The sequence below is a fragment of the Tamandua tetradactyla genome, chromosome 6, assembly GCF_023851605.1.
Source record: "Tamandua tetradactyla isolate mTamTet1 chromosome 6, mTamTet1.pri, whole genome shotgun sequence".
Taxonomy (NCBI): domain Eukaryota; kingdom Metazoa; phylum Chordata; class Mammalia; order Pilosa; family Myrmecophagidae; genus Tamandua; species Tamandua tetradactyla.
The window spans coordinates 131,664,363-131,691,685 of NC_135332.1; the positions used below are offsets into that span (position 1 = coordinate 131,664,363).

The window sequence follows — 27,323 nt, forward strand, 5'->3', positions numbered from 1 at the left end:
CCTGGGGTTGCTTGCTGAAGATAACATAAACCTCAGGTTGTGAAAATTTCACTCTTACAGCTATTCGTTTTAGCCAAAGCATTAACCAAGAGGGAAGTACAAAAGGGAAAGACATCTGCTATTAGGTATTTCACTAAGTTAAATTACTTACCTGAATTGTTTTTTATTAAAGGTAAAAATAATGAAACTTAGTTTTTTTTTTTTTTAATTTACCCAGTTAAAAATCCTAGTAAAGGACCTATAAAACTAAGCCCATGATGTGTTCTTTGATCAAGGCAGCAGCTGATTACCACGGTAATCACAAATGTTTCTTTGGCCTGAAACCAGCTCTGTATTCTATCAATCACAAGTTCATAAATACAAACTTCTCAGCAGCCCCAATTTTCTCATCAGTAGAATACACCTGTCTTACTTAGTTCACACAATGTTATAATGGCAAACATAAAAATATAAGATACTAATATTCTGTTAATAAACAAAAATATGTTGTATTACTTACAGGATCTTAAATGTGACAGAAAAGCATCGACAGGCCTGAATATATAAGGCATGTCAAACTCTGGAGCTAAGGTTCTAGAAATTAATTTGGGATGAGTAATTTCAGGTCACATGGCAAAAGCAGGTCCAATTTTCCTCATGGCACATCATTCTTATTCTTTATAATATATATCACAATTTCTCCAAAATGAATTTTTTAGTTAAACATATTGAACATTTTTAATTTATCAGGCACCATCTTAAGTATTTACTCTCATTAACCTAATTGATCCTAACCACAGTCCTGTGATAAACTCTAACATGAGAAAAGCAAGAAGCAGAGAGGCTAAATAACGTGCCTAAAGTCACACCACTGGTAAAAGGCAGAACCAGGGTTTAAACACAAGCAGCTCACTCAGTATTCTGCTCTAATATCTCTCTTTTACTTTCATGACTTTAATAGACATGAACAAAATTGCGTCAGAAAGGCTCTGAACAGTTAGAAAGGCTATTACTCAAATTTTAGCCCTTCTAGTTTTAGTTGCTATTACTCAGACGTCCCCCAGATCCTGGGTTTTCACAATCAGGACTTTCAATAAACCTCAGATCAAATACATGTCCTCAGCTCCAGTGAAAAATCTCTTAGCACCTCCCTTCCAGAATAGGTGGTATAAGCACAGAATGATTTGACTTAACTTTTCATCTCTAAGCTTTCAATACAAAATCACTGTTCCTTCTTTGCCATGTACTTTACGTCCCTTTTCTTCTCTCAACCATTCAGTTTTCTCTTTTGCTAAGTATGCCTAACAGGCATGACTCTCCATACACAGATATCAGAACTGAAATTTTTCTGGTTAAACACATCAATTTTTAACCACACAAGGTACTCCTAACTTGGAGACCATAACTCTACATCTGTGCTATAGCTGGGCCACACTATTCAGAGACTAAGAATTCTGAAGGGCATCAGATGACTTTAGGAGTTCCTAAGATACCAGAAACTCTGAGTAGTTAATGAATGCACTTTCTCACAGGCATAAAATCTACAGGGTTACAACATAATTATATTTTTTATTAGAGAAACTGTAGGTTTATAGAAAAATAATGCAGAAAATAAGAGTTCCCGTAGACCTCCCTCACACACTCAGTTTTCCCTATTGTTAACACTTGGCATTAGTGCAGTACCTTTGTTACAACTGAGGAAACAATATTATTATAATTATACAATTAACTATAGTCCATAGTTCACATTAGGATTCAGTTTGTTGAACATGTGTAATGTTGCTGAGAACCTGTTCATGTGCTTTGGGGCCCTTTGTGTGTCTTCTTTGGAGAAATGTCTATTCAACTAGTTTGCCAATTTTTAAATTGAATAGTCTTTTTGTTATTGAGATAGATTTCTTTAAAAATCCTGGATATTAAACTTTTATCAGATATGTGGTTTCCAAATAGTTTCTCCCATTCTGTAGGTTGTCTTTTCACTTTCAGGATCAACTCCTTTGATACACGAAAGTTTTACATTTTGATGAAGCCCCATATATCTACTTTTTCTTTTGTTGCTCATGCCTTTGTTATAAAGTCTAAGAAATCACTATCTAATACAAGATCTTGAAGATGCTTCCCTATGTTTTCTTCCAGATGTTTTATAATTTTGGTTCTTATATTTAGGTCTTTGATCCATTTTGAGTTGATTTTGTATATTATGTATAGAGTAGGGATTCTCACCTTCATTCTTTTGCATAGGGATATCCAGTTTTCCCAGCACCATTTCTTGAAGACTATTACTTCCCCACTGAGTGGACATGGCACCCTTATCAAAAATCAGTGGGCCACTGATGTAAGGGTTGATTTCTGAGCTCTCAAATTTATCCCATTGCCCTATATGTCTGTCCCTGTCCATTACCCTGCCATTTTGACTATTGTAGCAAGAGATCAGAGAGTGTGAGTCTTCCAACTTCTTTCTTCTTTTTCAAGGAGGTTGTGACTATTTAGGGTCCTTAACCTTCCATGTAAATTTGATGACTGGCTTGTCCAACTCTGCAAAGAAGACTGTTTGAATTTAGACTGATTGCATTGAGTCCGTGAACTACTTTGGGTAGAACTGACATCTTAATGATATTTAGTTTTCCAATCCAAGAACAAGATTATCTTACCATTTATTTAGATATTCTTTGATTTCCTTTTGCAATATTTTGTCCTTTTCCATGTATAAGGCCTTTACATTCTTGGTTATATTTATTCCTAGATATTTGATTCTTTTAGTTGCTATTGTAAGTGGATTTTTTTCTTGATTTCCTCTTCAGATTGTTCATTACTAGCATTTAGAAACACTCGTGATTTTTGTGAATTGATATTTTACCCTGCTATGCTGCTAAATTTGATTAATTCTAACAAATTTGCGTGGATGTTTCAGGATTTCCTATATATAGGATCATGTTATCTGCAAAGTTACTTCTATTCCAATGTGTATATCTTTATTTCTCTTTCTTGCTATCTTTGGCTAGAATTTCCAGCACAATGTTGAATAAAAATGGTGATAATGGGCATCCCTGGCTTGTTCGTGATCTTGAAGGGAAAACTTTCAGTCTTTCTCCACTGAATATAATAGTTATAGGTTTTTCATACATGCCCTTTATCATGTTGAGAATGATTTCTTCTATTCCTAATTTTCTTAGTGTTGTTATCCAGAAGGAGTAACACTGATTCTACCAATGCTTTTTCTGAGTCAACTGAGACATCACATGGTTGTACTCCTTTGTTCTTTTAGTATGGTATATTACATTAATTGACTTTCTTATATGGAAATACCCTTGCATACCTAGGATAACCCATATATAATCATAGTGTATAATCATTTTCCTGTGCTGTTGGCTTAAATTTGCTAATATTTTGTTGATAATTTTTCCATCTATATTCATAAGGGTATTGGTCTATAATTTTTTTTCTCTTACAATATCTTTCTCTTTTCTTTGTGTATTGGCAGGCACTGGAAATCGAACCCAGGTCTCCAGTATGGCAGGCAAGAATTCTGCCACCGAGCCACTGTTGCACTCCCCTCCCTTGCAATATCTTTGAATGGATTTGGTATTAAATTGATGTTGGCGGCATAGGGTGTTAGAATATGTTTCATCCTCTTCAATTTTTTGGAAGCATTTAAGCAGGACTGGTATTAATTCTTCTTGGAATGTTTGGTAAAATTTACCAGTTAATCCTTTTGGTCCAAGTATTTCTTTCTTAGGACATTTATGATTACTGCTTCAAACATATTTACTTGTTATTTGGGATATTAAGATCTTCTATTTCTCCTTGAGTCAGGATAGGTTGTTTGTGTCTTTCTAGGAATTTATCTATTTCATCAGAGTGATCTAATTTGTTGGCATCCAGGTGTTCATGCTATCCTTTTATAATCCTTTTTATGTCTGTGGACTGAAAGGAATGTCCCAATTTTTTTCTTCTGATTTTAGCTATTTACATCCTTTCTATTTATTTCTTTGTCAGTCTAGTTAGAGGTTTGTTGATTTTATTGATCTTTTCATTGCCTCTCTCTCTCTCTCTTTTTTTACTTTCTGTTTCATTTAGCCCCATTCTAATTTTTATTTCCTTCCTTATGCTCACTTTGGGTTTAGAGTGATCTTTTTCTAGATCCTTCAGTTGTGAGGTTATATGTTTAATTTGAGATCTTTCTTCTTTTTTTTGATGTAAGCATTTAGAGCCATAGACGTTATTTCTATATTACTTTCTTTAAGATATCTCCTAATTTCCCTTATGATTTCTAGTTTGACTCATCGGTTGTATAATTTCCATTTATTTGTGTATTTTCCTGCTTAATTTCCATTTATTTGTGAATTTTCCTGTTCTCCCTCTGTTATTCACTTCTAGCTTCATTTCAACATGCTAAGAGAAGATAAACTGTATGATTTCAGTATTTTTGTATTTACTGAGACTTGTTTTATGACCCACAATATGGTCTATCCTGGCGAATGATCTATGTGTACCAGAGAAGAATGTGTAAAATACTGCTAATTCGTAAAGTATTCTATATATGTCTGTTAGGTCTAGTTGGTTAATAGTATTTTACAAGCCTTCTAGTTTCTTACTGATCTTCTGTCTAGAGGTCCTATTCATTATTGAAAGTGGTTTACTGAAGTCTCCTACTGTTAATGTAGAATTATCTATTCCTCCTTTCAAATTTGTCAATGTTTATATAATATGTCAGAATTTTTCCATTATGTGCATATATGTTTATAATTGCTATGTCTTCTTATTGACCACTTTATCAGTATATAGTAATCTTTGTTCCTCATAACAGTTTTTGGCATGTCTTTTTTATCTGATATTAGTATAGCTACCCAAGCTCTCTATTGCTCACTATTTATGTGATATTTTTTTTTCCTTCCTTTTACTTTCTATCTACTTGTGTCTTTGAATTTAAGGTAAGTCTCTTATAAGTTGGGTCATGCTTTTTTATCCATTCTGCTAATCTCTACCTTCTGATTGGAGAGTTTAATTCATTTATATTTAAACTAACTTCTGATAACTTTTCTTATTGTGTTACTTGGTCTTTGCAAGTCTTATAATATATATGACCCTCATTTCTTGTTAATGTCTACTTTTACATTTACTTGATTTTTTGTATTGTAGCATTTTGTCCCTTTTCATTTCTTTGTGCATATATTTTTAATACATTTTCTTTGTGTTTATGATGGAACTTAAATTTAACATCCTAAATCACTTTTGATTTGATACTGACAACTTTAAGAGCAAACACATAACTTTTCCTATATACCTCTGTCCACCCACCTTTTTGTTGTAATTGTTAGAACTTACATCTGTATACATAGTATATCTAAAAGTCAAAAATTTATAAAAACTCTTTATGCACTTGCATTTTAGAACCTATGAGAAGTAAAAAGTGGAGTAACATACCAAAAACTACAATCCAATAGTACCTGGCATTTATAATTATTCATATGGTTATCTTTACTGGAGGTCTTTATTTCTTTATGCCACTTCAATCCACTATCCAGTCTTCTTTCCTTCCAGTCTGAAGAACTCCCTTTAGCATCGCTCGTAGGGAAGATTTAGTGTTGATGAACTCCCTCAGTTTTTGTTTATCTTGGACTGCGTTAATCTCTCCATTTCTGAGAGGCACTCTTGCAAGATATGAAATCTTGGTTGGCAATTGTTTTCTTTCAGCACTTTAAATATTTTATCACACTGCCTTCTTGACTCCATACTTTCTGATGTGAAACCAGCACTTAATCTTACCAGGACTCCCTTGTACATTAACATATGGGGTTTCTCCTGCAGCTTTCACAACTGTCTCCCTGTCCTTTGAATTCGACAGCTTGACTACTAAAAATATGTAACCCTGCATGAATTTATATGCCATTCTTGCTCATGGGCCATACTAATCTCTGTATTGTTCCAATTTTAGTGCATGCACTGCTGAAGTAAGCACAGGGTTGTAAGATTTTGACTGCTGTGCTAGTCTCCCAGGCAGATATTATGCAAGGGCACAGAGAATTGCTTTAACATTGAAATTTCCTCAAAGAAAGAAAAAAGAGCTGGAATACTGTCAGGTTTCCCTGGAAAAGTGAGTACATGAGGATTATAGGAGACCACATCTGCTGGAACTGGAAAATCTAAAAGGTTCTCAGCAGAATTCCCCAAAATGATAATGTCATGGAACCCAACAGGACTACTGTTTTTGGCATGAGTACAGGCCCAAGTGCTGCAAGCCTCAGGTGTTCAGCCAAAGTGATTCTCAAGGGCATCCAACAACTACGGTGCATTGATGGCAAGAAAAGGGTGGCAATATCAAGGTGAGGCTCTGGGGGAAATGGACAGGCATCCCCAAAGTGGAGAACAAGAAAATAAATGAAGCTTTTTTTTTTTCCAAATAAATATTAAGCTTTCCATAGCAAACCTTCTAAGGTTTCATTAAATCACTTCTGTACAGAAATATATACGATTAATAGTAAGTCCAGGATGGCAATGCAGTCACTTAAAACACAGATTTTATAGCAGGTATAATAATAAAACATAAAAACAATCATTGACTTGACAGTTTACCTTGAGTAACATTTCATATAATACTGGCCAAACTTAATTTAAGAGGGGGCCTAGTCTGAAGTATTTAAACATCCTTTACAATAATTAACCCAATGTTTTCAAAGCAGTGTGTTAACAATGTCGGCATATCTAGGAAGAAATATAAAATGGCCTTGTAGCACTGGTTACTTTGTGCCACTACTCTGAATCTTCTCTGTTCCAAGTTCCTTGCCTCTAATAATACATATGATGGAAAAGATCTCAAAGTGAGATTACCTTTTAAGGACTCTTTTTGATAAGCGCTTATATAGAACAATATATTCTCATTCTGACTAAAGCAGTGTTTATTATAGCTTTGTCAAATTTTGAGTTGTCAGAAGGTAAGCTATTTTCAGTGAGAATATATTTTACACTTAATGGTACACTTCATTTTCCTCATAAGCATTATCTTAATGGAACATATAATTGCAAAACATTACATTCCATAAGAAGGACACGTTTCCTGTGTAAGCCATGAATTGCATACATTAGAGTGTTGCAATGACCTATTTTAATCAAGTGTCTATATAAAGTATCCTGCTTTCAGTATACTGGAGCACTGGTTTTAAAAAAGTGAGGATACTGTAAAGATGCATAGATTTTGATTGGCAGAGCACATTTATAAGAACTTATTCCGGTATTCTAATTTAATATTATTCATTCAGATGATTTTCAAGTTTTAGACCAAATGTTTTTAAGAGCCACCCTTCAAATCTAGAAAATTGAACTCATCAAATAATGTGGAGATTTCCAGTTCAATTACATGTGACTAGACACAGTTTATATAGTATACCTAAAGAATAGAGGGCATGAATGCCTGTGTGTAGGGACAGCCAAAATGATGAGCAAAATAATTAATCCGGTCACCTCTAAGACTGATCATGCAGCAGTCTCCTATCAACTATTAACATGGTTATAATGAAGATATTGGTTTAGTGGCATACTATTTGTTCATAAAGACAATTCCTATAAAAATTTTCTGAATGATATATACTACTCAACCCAGCTTTAAATTCAGTAAGTAACAGAATGATTATGGAAATGTTTGATGAATCCAGAATCGTATTTGCTAAGAAATTGGCTATATGCTTCAGATAAAATATATATGAGGTTACATGCTGTTGGCTGGAAGGAGGAACTTAATATTTAATTACATTTTTGTTTTAAGGAGCATATGAGAAACATGTGAGACTGTAAATTAAATTAACCATCTCTCTCATTCAGTGGTCATTAAAATCCAACAAATTCAACTATCCAGATACGGGATCAAAATAAGACATATGCCAAACATTGTCTTCCAGAAGTCAAACTAAATTTCAAAAAATTTGCAATGAATTCCATTCATTAAATAAAGTCTTACTCTGAGTAAGATTGTGCAAAGAAAAGTTAATCTTTTCTTTGTAACTATAAATAGTGGTATCACTTTAAACTATTACAGAATAAAGTAGTGAATCAATGAAAAACTTCTTTCAGAGTTCATTCAAAATAATAATAATGAACTAATGAATATAAAAAATATTAAGCAGCTCCAAGAATTGCAAAGACATAATAAGCCATTCAGTGCAGGGGCACAGTTGATAATATTCACAATGATTATATACAGGCTTCATAAAAAGTTTAAAATATATCCAGAAAGCAGTGTTTTAATATAGCAGAAAAGTGTTAAATAACTTTTGTTAGATTCCAAACAAAATTATATTGGGATATTTTCAGTAAAATATCCCACTACAATGTTTCCCACTGTACAGTGGCACATTTCCAAACTTAAAGCATATTCAGTCTACTCATTTTGAGCATTTTATAATGCTCTAAGTGGTATAAGAGTATAAATTGTTATTGTATTGGTCTTCAGGAACAGATGACAAGGTACCCAGAGCGTATAAAGAAGTGATGGCCATCAGGGAAACAGAGGACACCTGGATCTGCTTTCATGTATCACTGGCTGCTCCTGCACAACATTCACTAGTGTTCACAGCAAGAGGCTAAAAGGCCAAAGAATTCAAAGTAAAGAGGCTAGAGAATTCAACATGATGTTCCCCAACCAGAAACCAATCCAGAAAGTGACATAAAAAGGAGAGGGAGATTGATATTAAAAGATGGGAAATCCTTGGGCAAATTTAGGTGGAGCAGTCTGGAGACGAAGAGAGGTCTGGGTCACGGATGTGAGACGGGCTGTGTTGGCATTGGCTGTTCCTTTTCTCTCCCTACATTGTTCTAGGCAAATCACTAATCACATCACTGCCATTTCCAGTTGCAGTACTGAAGTCATGGGAGTACATGGCAGTACAGGTGCTCCCCCATCCTCTTAGCATCTCCTTCCCCTATCCTCTGAGATTCTCAAGCCTGGCTGCATACTGACCTCACGAAAGCTTGGGCCCCATCCCAGGCTAAAAGAATAAAAATGGGAGTGGGTCCGGTACCTGTCCATGTAAAAAGAAGACAAGCTGAGGCTTAGGGCTTCATCAGGAGAAGGGAAGTAGGAACCCCAGCGGCTGTGGGAACCTATAACATAGAGTCACAGCTGCAAACTAAGGGATATCTATAAGAAATGGCACAAGCGGGTAACCATCATGATGAATTTGTCTCTGTTCAAATAGTTATGCTTCTAATATTCCAAAGCAAGAGGACTCAGCTAAGAGACAGACTAATATTGTATTTGTTAGGCCTTTGGGCTGCTTTTCAACAGGCAATTTATATTTAATATTCCTAAAATATTATATTTTTATTTTGACACTATTTGCACACATTAATAATCTCATTACAGAAGTAAACATCTATGTAGCCATCTTACCTTCCTTTCATTAACTGCTTTTACTATTTCCCTATCACCCAAGATAGCTCTAGCTGTAGAGAACATTTCAAAATTATATCATGTTTTAACAACTTGACTAAACATATATTCTCAGTGCCCAGAGAACACCTCCCTTTCTGCCTCACAAATTTCTATCTCATTTTCATGGTCCAACTCCTAGAAATCATCAAGACTTAATACCTCTCTGAACAGGAACCCTGCAAAACTCAAGAGTAAAGCTGTACTGAGAAATGTATCACAAAAGATTAACATATTTTTTTAAACTTAGACTAGGCACATTTATCATGCCTTTCTCAGTTTTATAACCCAAGCACCTGATATGAAAGGCATTTTAAATATTTGTTCTAGTGGTAAGTGCTGATATTTAGCAGATAGAGTTGCAAAGTTTTCATATCCTTAAATAAAGGGTCATAAAAGAATAAATGTGGTGTTATTACTTTTACTTTGAAACCACATTCAAAGCAATTTGATTTTTCCATAGGATCGACTTTTTCCTGGGAAAATCTTAAGAGAGTTCAACCATTAACTAGCCTATATAAAATATGTAAAAGTTCAAATTGGTAAATAATGAAAATATTTCTTCTCATAATATTAAGCATGTATACTGATATCATTAACAGACCCCTGAAATTTACCGTAACAGTCCTTCAGTGTCTGTAATTCTTTGGTGTCGTTTCTATAATCATCTTTCTAAAACCCTCTGATAGTAGCACAAGCTTTCCTGTGGTATGTTAGATTAGCCCCTCTTCCATATATGCTGTTTGTAATCCATGTTATTCATTATCTTAATGGAGAATTACAGTTCTCCAAGTGATTTCTCAATCATACAGATAACAGAGATTTTCACTACTGCCTACATTTTCAGCTACTGAATAGCAAATGGAACAACTGCATTTTACTTATTTTCCCTTTGAACTATTTCTTTTGCTTTCTAAAAACATACTAATATTCTCCATATGTCAAGGAAGGAATATATAAAAGCTCAAAACCTAAAATCAAGGTCTCAATAAAAATTAAGTTGAACAGCATTTCCAATAATGAAATTCCAGAAACAAGTATTTTCTGCTTCTCAACAGAGAAGAAACTTAACAGAATCCAACATAATTAGAGATTTAAACCATATTTCCCAGCATTTTATTTATACTCCCAAAACTTTTGTTAATGTTCACAATAAAAACTAAATGAACTTAAAATTCTCCTGAGAATATGTAGCCTTAATATTTTAGCAAAATCAAAGTAATATTAATTACTCAATTGTAATATTTAAGTGATATGTTTACTTGTAGCCTGAGTAATACAGCAAAATACATTTTTCACACTTATTTTTTCAAAATAGGAGCAAAATATTTTTCAATGTAATTTTTTTTTTCAAAAGAAGATAAATGAGGTAGTAGCCACTTAAACCAGAGGTCAGTTTCAAACATCTAACAACAGCCAATAAATTAATTAGCTAGAATAAAATATAGATCTGTCATCACATCACCTCTCAACAGGAAGGACTGCACAGAAATTGTATAGTAGCCATATTGGGTTTTCAAGGAATTCTCCATTACTCTCAGTATAACTGACCTTGACTTTCCAAACCGATCACTGCTCCATGACTCTATTTCAAACATCTAATTCCTAAAACTTAAAAAATTAGTTGCTGAAAGTCTCTGAATTAATGAAAAATGGTATAATTCGTTGTTTTTTATTGGTTATATTATACATATTTTCATATAAAATAATAAATAAATAAATATACAGGCTCTGCTCTGTATTTTTTACATAAAAATCTACAAATGTACTTAGTGACTATTTCAGCCAATTTACCTTTGAAGGCACTGACAACTTCCTTTTTTTTTTTTTTTTACATTTATCATGTATATTCCATTCATGGCACTTTTCTTCCCTAAAGAATATTGTTAGTACATGTGTGTGGCAATTTTGCTTTCTCTATTGTTTTAAATAATTGTAACTGTTTTCATTTATATACATTTTACTTTTGGGTGACTGAACAGACTATTCTTATATATCAAAAACAGTATTCTGAGGATCAAAGTGGCTGCAGTCACTCATTTCTTAAAAAAAATTGTATTGAGAAATATCCATAGTCCAACCATACTATACAATGGCTCATAATAACATCGCAGAGTTGTGTATTCTTCACCATGATCACTTTTAGAACATTTGCATCACTCCAGGAAAATAAATTAAAAAAAAAAAAAAAGAACTTATACATCTCATACCCCTTGCCCCTCCCTCTCACTGACCTACAGTATTTCAATCTACTCAATTTTACCCTTTTATTTATTTATTTATTCATTACTTTCTGTCCATGCTCTGGATAAAAGGAGCCACACTGTAAAAGCTTTACATTATACAGGCATCTTCAAGAATCAAGGCTACTGGCACATAGTTCAACTGTTTTTGGTACTTCCCTCTAGTCACTCCAATGCACCATAAACTAAAAAGGTATATCAATATAATGCATAAGAATAACCTCCAAGATAACCTCTAGACTGTTTGAAATTTCTCAGCCACTGACACTTTATTCTGTCTCATTTCTCTCTTATCCCTTTTAGTCAAGAAGGCTTTCTCATTCCTATGATACCAGGTCCCAGCTCTCCCTGGGAGTCAGACCCCACATTGCCTGGAAGATTTACACCCCTGGGAGTCATATCCCACATAGGGAAGAGGGCAGTGAGTTCACCTGCCAGGTTGGCTTAGTGAGAGAGGTCACATCTGAGCAACAAAAGAGGTTCTCTGGGGGCAACTCTTAGGCATAATTATTAGTAGGCTTAGCCTCTCCTTTGCAGGAATAAGCTTCATAGGGGTGAGTCCCAAGATTGAGGGCTCAATCTATTGAATTGGTTGTCCCCAATGCTTGCGAGAATTCAGGAATCCCTGAGTTGAATATTTCCTCCTTTCTGCCCAATCCCCCAGGGGACTTTGCAAATACCTTTTCATTCTCTGCCCAAATTACTCTGGATATATCCCGGCATCATATTAACTCTACAAAGCAACAAGATGCAGTGACCCATTTTTGCTGTATTAGAGAGATTTTTTGTTTCCTGTTTTTGCTGCACTTTTTTTTCAAATCCACTGGGCACATCTAAAAACATTAGAATTGTGTTGCTGTCTCTCTATATTTCTATATCATTCTGTTTGTGGTAAAAAACTAATTTTAAATGGAGAGTCTGAAATGGATTAATTTGGTATATAAAGGAAAACAGAGTTATCTGATTCAAGCTAAGCAGGTTTGAAAAAAGCACTTGCTAATTGAGTAGTAAATTTGAAAAATAAATACGCAAGTCTCTGTGAGCCAGTTCAGAACACTCAGTAAACATCAGAAATAAAAATTCTGATAGGCCAGTTCTTTATAAAGACCGTTGCTCCCTGAATTAAAATGCCATTTTCCAGAGGGTACGTGGGTAGTTCAGTGGTAGAATTCTTGCCTGCCATGGGGGAGACCTAGGTGGGACTCCTGGGCCATGCACTCCAAAAAATATATACATATAAAAGAAACATTCAACAAACGGCGCTGCGATAATGGGATATCCACAAGGAAAAGAATGTAATGTGGCCCTACTGCACAGCATACTCCCTCAAATATAGTAATCACTTATTTGCAGAGGTGCTAGTAAAATAGCATAACAAAAATACACTCAACACTCTTATTATGATTATTATCAATAATATTTATTCATAATTCTGATTATTTCAAGTCTTTCATATATATTTATTTAGTCCTATAATATCCCTCAAAAAACAGGTATTATCTTGGAACTGGAGCTTAACTTACCAATCCTTTAATTGGGGGTTGTGCATGGCAAAATCCTTCCAAAAAGTACAGTATGGAAAAGGGGAAAACATGATAATTTCACAGTGGAGAAACCTGAAAACACTACCTCAGCCAGGTGATCAAGATTAACATCAACAGTGGTAAATCATGTTGATACTACTTACCATGGATATGATGTGATGAGAATGGCACTTTTCCTCTATGGCCTATCTTACATATACCAACAATCCCAACCTAATTATGAGAAAAACAATGACAAATCCCAACTGAGGGACATACGATGGAAATATGTGACTGACACTCCTCAAAACTGTCAAGGTCATAAAAAACAAGGAAAGTCAGAGAAACTATCACAGCCAATACGGTATCCTGGAAAGGATCCCGACAGAGAAAAGGACATAAGATAAAAACTAATAAAGTACCGACTTTTGTTAATAAAAATGTATCCACTTTGATTCATTAATTGCGATAAATGTACTGTACTAATGTAAAATGTTAATAATAGAGGAAACTAAGGAATTCTCTATATTATTAAAATTTTTCTGTAATTACAAGCTTTTCTAAAATAAAAATATTAAAAAAAAATTTTAAATAAGGTAAAGAATCCACACACATACATTTATTATCCTAATTTTACATTTGAGAAAACAGAGCTTCACTAATGTGCCTGGAAAAACCTTAACTTGAATCAAAAGGATTTTCAAATCCAAAAGCAAAGCTTTCCTCCAATATAAAAGTACCAAGATTAGTATAAGACTCTTAAATGTATTCGCTGCATATAATGACCTGACAATATCCGTCTGAGTTAAAAAACAGTAGATCCTTATTTAGCAAAGGAGAGGCAGGAAGAGAAGGGCTAACTGTTAGAACTTTTTATATATGTGCACAGAGCACAGTAGACTCACACACTCATACACAGCAATGGATAACTGAGCAAGGGTATAATTTTTCTACTGGGAAAGGGCAAAGCTGGTCAGTCCTTTTTGAATCCAATAATTTATATTCCAATTTCTGCAGTCATGGTCTTCAGGAACTTTTCTGCAGATGCTAGTTTCATCTTCTCCTGTTTTATCTTTTCATTTATCCAGAGGTTATTCTTATCTCCCCTCTTCAAACCTCAAGGTTATCCCAGCTTATCTTTGTAATGCCTCTGCATCTGGTGTCTCTGATCTTATCAGCACCTGGTGTCTCTGATCTCATCAAAACAGTTCATCTACTGTTTTCCAGGGAAAATTTGTTAACTCATTTATTATACCTTCACCAGTCCTATCCTCTGAAGTCACATATTTTCTAAACTCAATTTATAATCAGTAAATATTAAAAAAAGAAAAATGCATTCATAGGTTTCTTCATCAAAGAAGGATCGAAAAAATATATTCACATGTTTTTTAGAAACAATTTTATTAATTTAAAATTAGCCTGTTTAATAAAAAGTATTCTATTCTATGAAACAGATAAATGGGGCCACTGTTCTTTCCTAACAGACTGAATGGTCAAATGGATTTTACTTATTAGGCTCCAATGCTGGATGACCTCAATATGAGATATATGACCTAAATGCTTTGTTTTCTATTTTAAATATAGCCTTGTTTTGGTTTCTTCCTCACCCAAGGAGGGGAAGTCCTAACACATTTAGAATTCAATGAACTCCTTGCTGGAGCCAACTACAACTTTTATATACTGATGCCCACACAATTCTCAATGTTGGCAACTAAATCAGCCCAGCAGAAACAAGGGCAGGCAAAAGATGCCGTTATTGCTCTGATGAAAGACCCTCAGTGCCTGGCAGGCATCTGAATGACCTCACAGGTCTTCTCCGATAGTCCAAATGACCTACATCATCACTGGTCCTTCTTCTTGCACCCACATCCAAGAGGCAACTACTCTAAGGACAAGGGATTAACATCTGGGGACACAGTTTTATTCAAGAAGCAATCTAGGAGCAGAGCCCCTGGGCCCCAGGACACAAATATCTTTATGAAAGGAAGGGGACTACCAATGCCTGGGAGGGGACACTTTCAGATATTATCAAGCCAGACAGTGACCCAGAGGGTATGTTTCCTTGGTTTCTGAGTTCCCAGCCCTACCTTCATCCATCTTCTCACTTACCCAACAACTTTTAATCATCTCCTTTTATGAATAACTCCCCAGGTACTCAGATATTCCTCCAGGATGGGAAAATGGCTTAAGAATCTTTTACCTCCAGTATATAGTAGAGCTTTTGCAAGTACAGGTACTTCATAAGTGCTTGTTACAGTGTTGAACTCTTATAGGAAAGGAACTAAAACAGAAATGTGAAGACTTTCCCAGACAGTAACTATGTATGCTCTCTATGTTTCAGATATTCTAGAAAAAGAATTGCATTTCAATTTAGCTGCAATTTGTTTTATTGCTGCTAACAACTTAAAAATGACCAGTGGGATGCAAGACAAAAATAAAACTTAAAGAAGAGAGTAATATGAAGCCAGGAGGTTTTGAAAGATTTTTTTTTTCCTCCTGAATGATGTTTTGCTGTTAAAAGATCATGGAAAGCTGAAGCTTTTGAAATTCTGTAACGAGGTAAAGTTTAATAGTAAAATTTAAAAAATATTCAATTCAACCATAAAAAGGCCTTTGAAATAATGTTGATAATCATTGCAGACAGCTATATTCAATGATCATTATTTTACTTGCACTGTTATGTTTAAATTAAATATGCAAGCAGAGCTTTCATGTTGTTTAATAAATCTCAGACTGTATCCCTTCTGACGTGAAGCCTGTTCGTCTAAACTGACAGAGAGGCTAGTTAGTGCACGATGGCTTTCAAACAATGCTGTTTTCATGAATGAAGGCAAGAGGCGGTATGGGAATGCATCTTCCTATCTTTCTGACTGAATTCAGGCTTTCCTCTGCTTTCACACTGATGCTTCCCCAAGGCTTTCCTCTAATAACAAAGAAAAACAAAGGTTTACTGTTTCTGAGCTGCAGTCCCAACTCACGCTGTGTCCTTAGCCATCTGCCAAGAACTGCTGGACTCAAATCTATCATTCAGTGATTGAGAGTTACTTCGAGATGGCAAAGGTCCTTATAAGAATACATCCATTTATTCAAACTCATTTAAGAGTTCTGGTCTAGAGAAATTACATCAGAGTAATTTCCATTTTGTCACAATCTTGTTTATTTTCAGAGAATATCTTTGTAAAAAACTTCTGTTAATGATATTAAATATTCATTCAATATTCTCAAAATATTTGCTTATGGTTATCTTTAAAAGACATAGTATTGTAGAGCTGAAAGAACTTGGAGATTGATTAATCAAGCGCAAAAGATCTCCTTTCACAGATGATAAAACTGACTTTTAAAGAAGTTAGACTCTTTGTCCAATGTTATAAAGCTAAAGAATCTAAGATGGGAAAATAGCAAGAGAAGCACTAATACCAACACCGTATTCTTCTACTCAATAAACATTTCTGTGTAGAACAATAATTTTTAAAAGAAAGACAAAAAACTTTATGCATTATTTGTTTTCCTCCTTGAGCAAAAGAAGTGTCACAATGCAGCTGAAATTAATGAGGATCAGCTTTGCTTTCAAAATATATTCAAAGATCTTGACAAGTCTTTCCCAAATTTAACAATGATCGATCCATGGAAAACATTCCAAAGGGAACTCAATACATGGTTCCTTTTTGTGGAAGCTTGTTAAATTAAATCAACTGTGAATGTCTTCTAGTTGTAGGAAAATGTTCCAAATGTCAGTCTAGACTTCTGGAAGCAACCTCATTTTGAATATGCATTTCCCAGCTCATAATCAAATAACCATATACCAATGAGAGAAAATCATTGATTGCTTTTTAATTTTAGTGAGATATAATATGTTAGGTAAGATTTAGAGAAATACAAATAGACCACCAAAATAAAAAACTGCTCTAAAGTCTGTTTTCTTTTTGTTCTCAGAATCTTTCAATATTCTAGGCCATCTGGAAAATCACATGTACTGAAATGGAGCCAGTATTTGCCCTCACAAGCTGTGGCACACTGGTTGCCCTAAGTGCAGCTTTGAGTCCTTGGTTTCCTACCTCTGATTATGTACCAAATTACATGCAGAAACGTGGGGAACACTTCATTTGTGGTCAAATCCTATGACCTTTCTGAGAAGAGAAAAAATTACCAACTTTGCTTATATGTATTGTTCTCTTTGTCATAATCTTGCTTTCTTCCCTTCTTGCTTTCCACTCCAACCTCCCATAATTGCCCCATAAGACACACACACACACACACACACACACACACACACACACACACACGCATCTTCACTATCAGAAAAGCTGCAACACAAGACTCTTAACTCAGAGGAGTTAGACTTATAACTCCCCCTAGCAGAAATACACATTTTATAACTATGCTTTTCTTGCTAAAAGCTTTTTTCAGGTCACTCCAGCTAAATATCATTTTTTTTTCCCTCTGGCCTGAGTCTATTTAAACAATTCTGAACATAATATGAGAGTTTTCAAAATACAGAGCAGTAGATTTCATTATAATTCTGCCATTCTTTTTCTTCTCAATAAGACTACTACTCTCTGTAATGTCTTTTCCCAGCTTCTTGTGTTTCAAATTCAGTAATTCATTCCTTAAATTTAATTGTCACTTGGCATCCTTTTAGTAGCTCTTCTTCAAGCACTTGATAAGGCTGAACTTGATCTTTGACTTCATCCAGCGAATCTGCTCATATAAAGGCTGGTGTACCTTTAAACTGAAGGACCTACATTCATTCAACAAACGCTTATGGGGTTCATCCTTTAGTCACTTAGGAATGAAATTAAAATGAGTGTGTAAAATCCAATATTAGTTCTATTTTGACTGATAAATTCTGAAATGGACATAGCTAGGTAGAAATCAGTAAAGAGGTAATGAAGGAAATATGCAACTACTCAGAAATCATATTTCCCTCAGTAGCAAGTGATTTATTTTCAAAAGTAGATTCATTGCTAAATACGTCTATTTAATTAAAATGCAAAAATTAACTTTGAATGATTTCAATGGGTATTATGATTTATATGCCAATGTCTTATCATTCTAAAGCCACTCACGTATTTTCTTATACCTCAATCACACCATAGAATAAGGTATTAAACACCTCCATAGATAGCTCTAACTTTCCTGAAGAAGGCTAAAAAGGAATGGAGGGAGGTCTGTGCCTGCTTCATTTCCCCTGATTTGTTTTCCTGGTTCTACATTGCAAGGAGCAGTGGTATTTACAGTTAAATAGTCAATCCAATTCCAACTCCAAAACTAATTCAGCCTAAGGCAGAAGCTACTAAGCCAATCTTGAACATCCAACCATGAAAATGAAATTAATACCTAAGTAGGTCCAGGACCCAGATCCTCCGTTCACCACTCTACCCCACATTTCCCACAGGCATGTAGGATCCCAGAGCCGGACCAGCACTCAGGGTCCCTCAAGTTCTTTTTCATCTCCTGGCTGGAGCCCTGCTACTCCTAGACAGTGGCTATCACAGGACTCCAGGCTGGAATATCCACTGGCTTACCCAATTCTCACAAATGCTCAAGAGTTGGACAGAGTATCCTCATTTTACATATAACAAAGCAGTGTTTGGCCTGGAATGAAAGGTTACTCACAGTGGAATCGGAGTTGGTGATGGGCTCTGGGACTGAAAGCTGGGCTCTTTTAGTTTTCAAAGTCAAAATACTTAGATGACGTCATAGGGTTATTTCTGGGCAGCAGGTGCCCAAGCTGGAAAATTTTCCAAGGCTTAGCACACACACCCCTCTCCAACACGATGGATGTGCTTTGGAGAAAAAAGGTATGTGTGTGTATATATGTATGTCTATGAAAGCATGTGTGCGTATGTGTGTGTGTGTGTGTGTGTGTGTCAGAGAGAGAAGGAGGAGCTATTTAACTAAGGTACAGTAAATACAGCTGTGCAGTCTGTGCACTGCACAAATCCAGGGACACCGTTAACAATATCTATAAATTAAGTGGAACACTCTGCAGTCAAACCTAACTTTCCCTATCTGCCTAAAATCTATTTGCCAGATTGGAGAAAATGACCTACCAATATATTTTATACTTAAGTGGAATGTGTCTATGGCTATCATAAAATCCTCAGAACTTCTAATATGGCAAAGCTCTCTCAAAACTAAGAAGACATTAGCTCTGGTTACTTAGCTGATGAAAACCAAAAGCCTTTCTAACAAAGCAAAAAGTTCTTTTATCTTTGTGCACGTTAGTTTGGTCACCAGCCTCTGATTCTGCTGTTAAAATTTAGGCACTATTTGTGCATTCATTTATTCATTCAGCAGGTATTAGCTAAGCATCTCTGCCATGCTGGGTACTATTCTAGTGCTTGGGATACATTACTGAACAAACTGAAAGACATTCCTCTTTGAACTCACAATGAGTATATGACATAATGAAGACAATGGTATTGTATTTTACATAATACTTGAGAAGGTAAAGTCTATGATTTTAAAAAAAAGATTACGCTAAAACAGACTTAGGAATGCCCAGAGGAGTAGTGGAGAAGCAGTTTGCATTATTAAAATGAGTAGTGTGCTGGTTTGAATCTGTTGTGCATCCCAGAAAAGCCAAGTTAATTTAATCCTCATTCAGTATGGCTGGGTAGGATCTTTTTTATTGTTTCCATGAAGATGTGACCCCTCCCCCCACTGCAGGTGGTATCTTTTGATTAGGTAATTTCCAGGGAGAAGTATCTCCACCCATTTAAGGTGGGGTTGCTTGCTGGAACCCTTTAAGAGGGAACCATTATGGAAAGTGCTGACAGAGCCCACACAACCACAGAGCTTTGGAGATGCAGAATGAAAACGCCCCCTGGGGAGCCTTATGAAATGAGGAGGAAAAGCTAGTGGAAATCGCCATGCACTTTTCCAGCTGAGAGAGAAACCCTGAACGTCATTGGCCTTCTTGAGCCAAGCTATCTTTCCCTAGATGACATTTTTATAGCCTTGCCTTAATTTGGACATTTTCATAGCCTTAAAACTATAAACTTGCAACTTAATAAATTCCCTTTTTGCAAGCCATTCCATTTCTGGTATATTGCATTCAGCAGCTAGCAAACTACAACAGGTAGAAGGTGAACTTCACAGAGAACATAGACAACTGTGCCAAACCTTGAAGAAGGTGGGGAGTTAGCTAAATGGATTTGGGAGAGAGGGGAGTATTCCAGGAAGAATAAACAGCCAGAGAGGCAAAAGGCCCTAAAACAAGAGGAGCATGTCTGTCCTGTGCAAGAAAGGGCAGGGAATCTATGTATCTAAAAAGGAGTAAGGACTGGGGAGAGCAGGAGAGAGGCAGCTAGAAACCCATGGTTAGATAGTCTGCTCATGAAAGGCTTAAGATGCAATTGTAAGGATAGTCACTTTTTTCTGGAAGATGCAAATACACCATGGGGAGAGAGGGAAGGAGAACTGGGATGAGGTTTGAAGCAGGGACATCTGTTAGTAGGTTTCTGCAGTAATTCAGTTGAGATAGCATGTAGTGTTCAGAATCTAGTTATATTCTGCTTGTAAAGCCAACATGATTTACACAGAGTGCAGGAAAAAAAGAAGTCAAGTGTGTTTCCAAGGTTTTGTTTGACCTGAACAACGGGAAAGATGAAGTAGTCATCAGCTGGGTGACAATTAACTCATGCTCAACCATCTACAAAGACAAATGAATAAACAAAAACAAGGGGGGTGAAGGGTAGGAGCAGAAAAAAAGCCTTCACATCAAATAACAGTTTACCCATATTTTTTCATGTAGGTTGTTTACACTTAATTTCCTTCATTTTTAATAAAATATGCAATACTAGCTATATAACTTAATTTCATAATAGATCACTTTTATTACCTGAAATATCAGGATTTGGTCTGAATGATCAAATAAAATGCTATAATTCTATGAATGCTTATTTTAAATATAATATCAACAATCTCTATGCAAACTATCTTCTTTGAAGATTTATATGTACATCCGTACTGGAATCCCTTTGTATATTCTTTTTAAATTTATAATTTTGTTTCAATAGATTTGCCATATTTGAGTATTTTTTTGTTTATTCACATTTCTTTTCTCTGCATTCTAATGAAAACTTCAAATACTTATTCATACCAAACACTTTTTCATTTATTCATTTATGAGAACCTACTGTAAATGCAAGGTGACATGCTGTTCCTAGGAATACAAAAAATGACACGAGACAGTCCTTAGTCCCATTGAGCCCAGAATCTCTTCACCATATCATGTCATGTACACCTACAGTTAAAACCTGTGGACAGTGCACTCTATAAATCAATACACAATAGGGGAAAGCATAGAAAGGAGTCGCCTGCCAGTAACCAGGAAAGTTTACTAGAGGTAGTACCTACACTTGAATTTTGGAAGTATAAAAAATAGCTAATAAGGTACAAAAACACAAATGAATGAAAAGTTAAATACCATTTATAATTACTTTTGATTGCCATAGATACATATCATGTACCTAGGAAATATTTATAATCTTTCTAGGCAGATGAATGCTCTCAAAAAGTATCCAGCATCCCCCATTTATGGGGCTTACTTTCTTTAACAGTAAGGCTTGTTCTAATTTTCTTTATAATGTATTATCATCACGAATTTCGCTAGAATATAAGCTCCAGGGGAGGAGGAGTTGTTTCTTTTGTTTACGGTTTATTTAGAAAAGTATTTGCCTCATATATGCATTCAATAAATATCTGCTAAACTGGCCAAATAAACCAATACCTGGCATTTCATTTTTGTCAACATTTACAGTATATTCTTTATGTAATACACTAGGTCTCGCTATCCAATTAAATTTGATAAAGGAATAATGCCTGAACACTGTCTCATAGAATTTACAATTAAACAGACAATATTAGGGTCAGTTAACTTACTTCTGAAAGAAGAATACTTTCCAGGAATAGAAGGGTAAGCTAATGGCAACAAATAGTCAAAACACAAGATCTAGTTTCACTGCCTGAAGCTAGGAAATTCAGTCCAAAGATGCTTCTCTCGCCTAGGACTTGCTTCCCAGCTTCCTCTCCTTACGCACTGCTTCTGTCCAGGCTGTCTGCGGTTAAGGTCTCTGGTGGGTTAGTCATTTCCTTTTCTGCCCGCCTTCAGGAATGAAGATGATTAAAATGCACCTAGTTCTGCAGTCAGAAGCCTATATTTAAGATCAGTAGCTAAAATAGGTCCTCAATTTTAAAAACTATGAGAGGTTACAAGAGTGAGTTTCCAGTGAGTCAGCTGGAAAGAATACTAATTTCTGCCTAACACGTCGGGTCCCACCCAGACTTGAAAAATCATTCTCTGCCTAAACCCTCATTCTCCTTCCCTAACTTTTCCTGTCATGTCAGCTGTCTTCTTCTAAAACAAAAGCAATCACTATAACAGAAAAACACTAAATAAAATCTGATATGAAAATTTCAGTAAAATGTTATCCTCTGATTTCTAGCCCACCTTGTGCACAGTGTTAAATAACTGTTTATAATAAAGGGGAAGAAAGAGGGCTTATAACTCAGAAAATGATATTTTTGTTTCTGTCCTGGGCAAAATTAATCATGCTACCATTGTTCCTCTGGTATCACCAAGGTAGAAATTTTTTCTTCTCTTTTGGTAGAGAGTGAGTATAATATGAAGGTTGAGATATCTCAGAAATATAAAAAATAGTGAACTATCATTGATGGCAACTAATTTAAAATCAAAATACTTGATTGAGTTCTATGTAATTTATGTAAGTGGCATAGTCATGATTCCAAGATTTCATCTCCCATTTAGAACAACATGCCAACTTTGGAACTATCATGAAAACCCAAAGGACTTCATGTAGTGGCAATATGAGAAAGCATGTCTCCCTCCTTCCTTCCTTTCTTATGGAAGGAGGAAAGGAGGGAAGGAAGGAAGAAGGGAGGGAGAGGGAGGGAAGAAAGGAAAGGAGGAGAGAGGGAGGGAAGGAGGAAAACTCCCAATAATTAGGACCAGTGCTCTATTAAAAATTGAATGTTGATCCCTTTAAATATACTCATTCTCTGCTGGTGGGAAAGTAACATGGTGCAGCCACTGTAGAAGACAGTTTGGCACTTCCTCAGAAAGCTAAGTATAGAATTACCATATAGCTTGGCATTTCCACTATTAGGTACATACCCCAAAAGAAGTGAAAGCAGGAACTCAGATATTTGCACACCAGTGTTCATAGTGGCATTATTCACAATTAAGAAAAGATGGAAACAACCCATGATCCATCAGCCAAAGAATGGATAAAAAAAAAAATGTGATCAATATCTATGATGGACTATTATTCAGCCAAAAAGGAATGAAGTTCTGATACATGTGACAACATGAAGAACCTTGAAGACATCATGCTGAGTGAAATAAGCAGTGAGTGTATGATCTCACTGCTTTGAAACAATAGAAAAAGCTAACTCATGGTATCAGAATCTAGAATACAGGTTTCCAGGAGATGGGGTGAGGATAGTGAAGGTTTAAAACTTACAATGGAAAAGTATATTGGTAATGGACAGTGGTGATGATAGGACAACATATAATTAACAGTACTGAAATATACATCTAAATATGATTAAAGGGGAGATTTTAGATTGTATATATGGTTACAGAAGAAAAATTTTAAAAAAAGACTTTTTATTATGAAGACTTTTTAGTAACAAGAAAAATGCTTCTTACGGAGAATGTTGATCTTGTCTCCCAACTTCTGCTACTGGTAACCACTCCACTTTACCCATCCATGTCTGTCAGTGAGAACAGAAGCAACCTGATTCGAAGCTGGAGTCCTAAAGAACTCACAGTCAGTCTGATAAACAAGTGTAAACAAGTTATAAGCCAATAAGTGAATTGTTGATTCATTGGCCTGTCTCCAAAAAGCTCACTTATTGCCACTAAGAAAGGTAGCACTATAAAAGCATGAATAAAGGTAAAAACTCAGCTGAACAAGTGGAGTAAGAACCTAAGTGTCCAAAATACAATAAATGGCACTAGAAAAATACATGCTCACAATGATGTTATTGGAAGGAAATACACCAGCAAGAATACCTGAAGTGATGAAAATTAGATTTCTTTTTATAATTTAGTTCTATTTTTTATATTAGTATAATGTGGTTCTAATGTTTTGCCAAAAAAGAGTATTTTTTATCTGTATGATCATGAATATGAAAAACTTCCCTCACAAAACACTCACGTTTGAGGAATATATGTTTGCTTTTGCAATCTCAAAAAAAAATATTAAAACATAATGAAGGTGAAAGAAAAAAAACTTATTTTCCTTGCCATTTAGAATATCATCAATTCATCTCTCATCACCTACATTTTATATTGTTCTTATTTCTGTGGTCAATATTGACTGCCTCAGAATAGCCAGCTAAAATAAATATATGTTGGTATTGTTTTTCTATTTTGTATAGCCTTAACTGAGTATTAATGTTATCAGTAAAAACAGGATATCATCTCTCCATAGTGTAACATCCTAAATGACTTCATCAGTTTACAGATTAAATCTAAAAAGATTCCTTCTACTTCTGCCAGAGTCAATTAACCAAGGTCAAAATTATTAGGAAAAAAAAAATCAACATTTTAACCAATGACAGCCAGATAAGACAGCAATTACAATTTAGACTGAAAATAAGAAAAAGAACATACATATATTTACAGTTTATTCAGCTATATATAAACTATAAATCCTGCTACAGGACCAAAGCATCTTCATGTTTTATTAATCAATATAATTTAGTTTCCAGGTAACCCAGACCCTTTAACAGTTGACTTTCAGACTTCAGTATTTACATACCTTAAATGTAAATTCTCATATGATGGGCACTACTATTTTAAGTCTTAAATGCCTTCTAATATACTATTTAATACATTAATATTTTTATGTATTAAATGCAGATAATTAAATGCACTTCAAAAAGGACCTTGTGGGCGGGTCACAGTGGACCTGGGTTGGTTTCTGGGTACCTGCCCATGTAAAAAAAAAAAAAAAGGACCTTGTACTCAAGCACCCTAAAAGCTTATTTTACCCCACCTGTCATTGGCAAGGGAATTAACTGCATTATGAAATGCTGAAGGTATGTGAACATTTTTTTAAATATGTTATACATTTTCCTTCTTTATTAACTAGAGCATGCTGATTCTCATTTAATCATTCCTTTTGGTCTCAAGGGCCCCACTATAAAAAAATAACTTTACCATGATCTAGGGTAGGCAGTTATGATTGAAGTTGCACTGATTTGTTCATTTATTGAGATTAGAACATTTAGGGGGTAAATATGCCTATCTTTGATCCAAATATGAATTTCACATGGACAGGTATATTATCCAGCCCAGAAAAAAATGCTATTGCATATTTAGTACTCCAGTTTGATGAGAAAGAAAACACAAGTTATAGCAGTATTATAACCATAAACTGTAATCCCCTAAACTCCTGGCCTATGGCTCATTTTTTACTATCATACTTGATGATATAATCAATATTTCTTTCCTGCTTCACTACTCAGGATATGTTGTCCACCTAGCCACTCAATTAAAACTTCTTCCTCAATTCAAAATCTCTACAAACTGTCGGGCAAAAAGATAGCAGGCAATAAATAAATAAATAAATAAACAAAAGAAAAAGATACCAGCAAAAGAGAACAGAATAATTGTCCATATTTAAAACTAGAGAACAACCTCAAGGTACTTTTTCATTATGTCAGTTAAATATGTGTAAGTACAGACCATCTAACCATCTGTAGAGGAAAGAGGAAGAAGATAACTAGTATTTACTGAGAGTATTATATACACTGGGCACTACATCTAAACATTGCATCATTTAATCCCCAGAGCATCCCTGTAACATTATAAACAATTTAAGATTCAAAAACTAAGGCAGGCCTCAGTGGCTCAGCAGGCAGCGTTCTCGCCTGCCATGCCAGAGACCTGGGTTTGATTCCTGGCACCTGCCCATGCAAAAACAAAACAAAAAAACTAACTAACCTGGTCAAGGTTATGCAGCTAATATGTAAGCAAGCTCTGAAGACTGTGAGTTCCTTATGGCAAAGAACTACGTCAATGGTCTGTATCCCAGGTCCCACCACAGGGCTAAGAAAATGGATATTTCAATGCTTGGAAATGACAGCTGAACCCTAGTAGATTCGAGCCAAAACCCACCTCTTGCCCAAAACAATAACAAATTATAAAACACAAATAATCAGGGCTATGCATAGCTGTGAGATGGACTGGTAACAGGAAAAGGCAGGGCATAAAATATAAAAGCTGTACCCTTAATAAATAGTAAACTCCACCTGGATTTAACTGTACAGAAGGGCACCAAGAATAGAGGTAACAATAGGCTTAAATGAAGGAACAAAACCATGTCCACAATTTCTTAAAGCAGGAGAAGACAAGAATAAAACACATATCCCTTTTGCAGGTTATGTTTGCATTTGATTTGATTCTCAAGCCCTCTATGAGCTTAGCAGAATAATATAGACTTGTCTACCAATATTAAAACTTCATAAAACTTGCAAGCATTTTTCTGGAACTTCAGAAGAAACAGGTTAAGCCACCCAATTTTGTTTGACTGCTTTTGCCTCCATTAGGCAGAAAAAAAAAAAACATACCTTGAGGCTCCGTTGCCAGAAGAAGAGTTACTTAGTACTAAACAGATCTGCATGTTCAGCTTTGTGGCTTTCATCAATACAGCAGCAGTTATATAAGCTACTGGTTGTTTCCATTTTAGATTTCCAAGTTTCTTCTTGGGAGCCATTTTACCCTCTGTTTTTGAAGACTTCTTTTCAGATAACTGTAATTTTAGAGTCAAGTTTTTAAATTCAAGAGGAATGTTTATGCACCACTGTCTTTGCCACCACACTTCTATATAAATTGCAGATACGGGAAATCAATTGTGAGAATCAAGGCTCTCCACTCCATGCAGTATAATAATGTCATCTTCCATTGTCCCAGCAAAAATGTTCAAAAATAAATAAAACACAAAGAAAGGTGAAATTTCCTTACGAACAATTTTCCTTTCCTTTTTAGACATATAGCGACACTGACTTCAATTTTCCAAAGAAATCTGTAAGGATAGATTTCCCTCCCAATCAGAGGTTAGTGCTTACAAATCCTCACAAAATGTGTATTGTGCATGACTGGTATACTTTTCTATCCTA

General features: G+C 35.2%; 1 protein-coding gene and 1 non-coding gene across 2 annotated transcripts in view; both read right to left on the reverse strand.

The window, feature by feature from the left end:
- The window catches only part of MMP16 (matrix metallopeptidase 16), a 255,756-nt gene that overhangs the window by 179,098 nt on the left and 49,335 nt on the right, over positions 1-27,323 (reverse strand). The gene's annotated exons all lie outside the window — the stretch shown is intronic.
- Positions 5,835-5,938, reverse strand: LOC143689235 (U6 spliceosomal RNA). Its single transcript, XR_013178692.1, has one exon. It is a non-coding gene; the product is annotated as a U6 spliceosomal RNA (small nuclear RNA).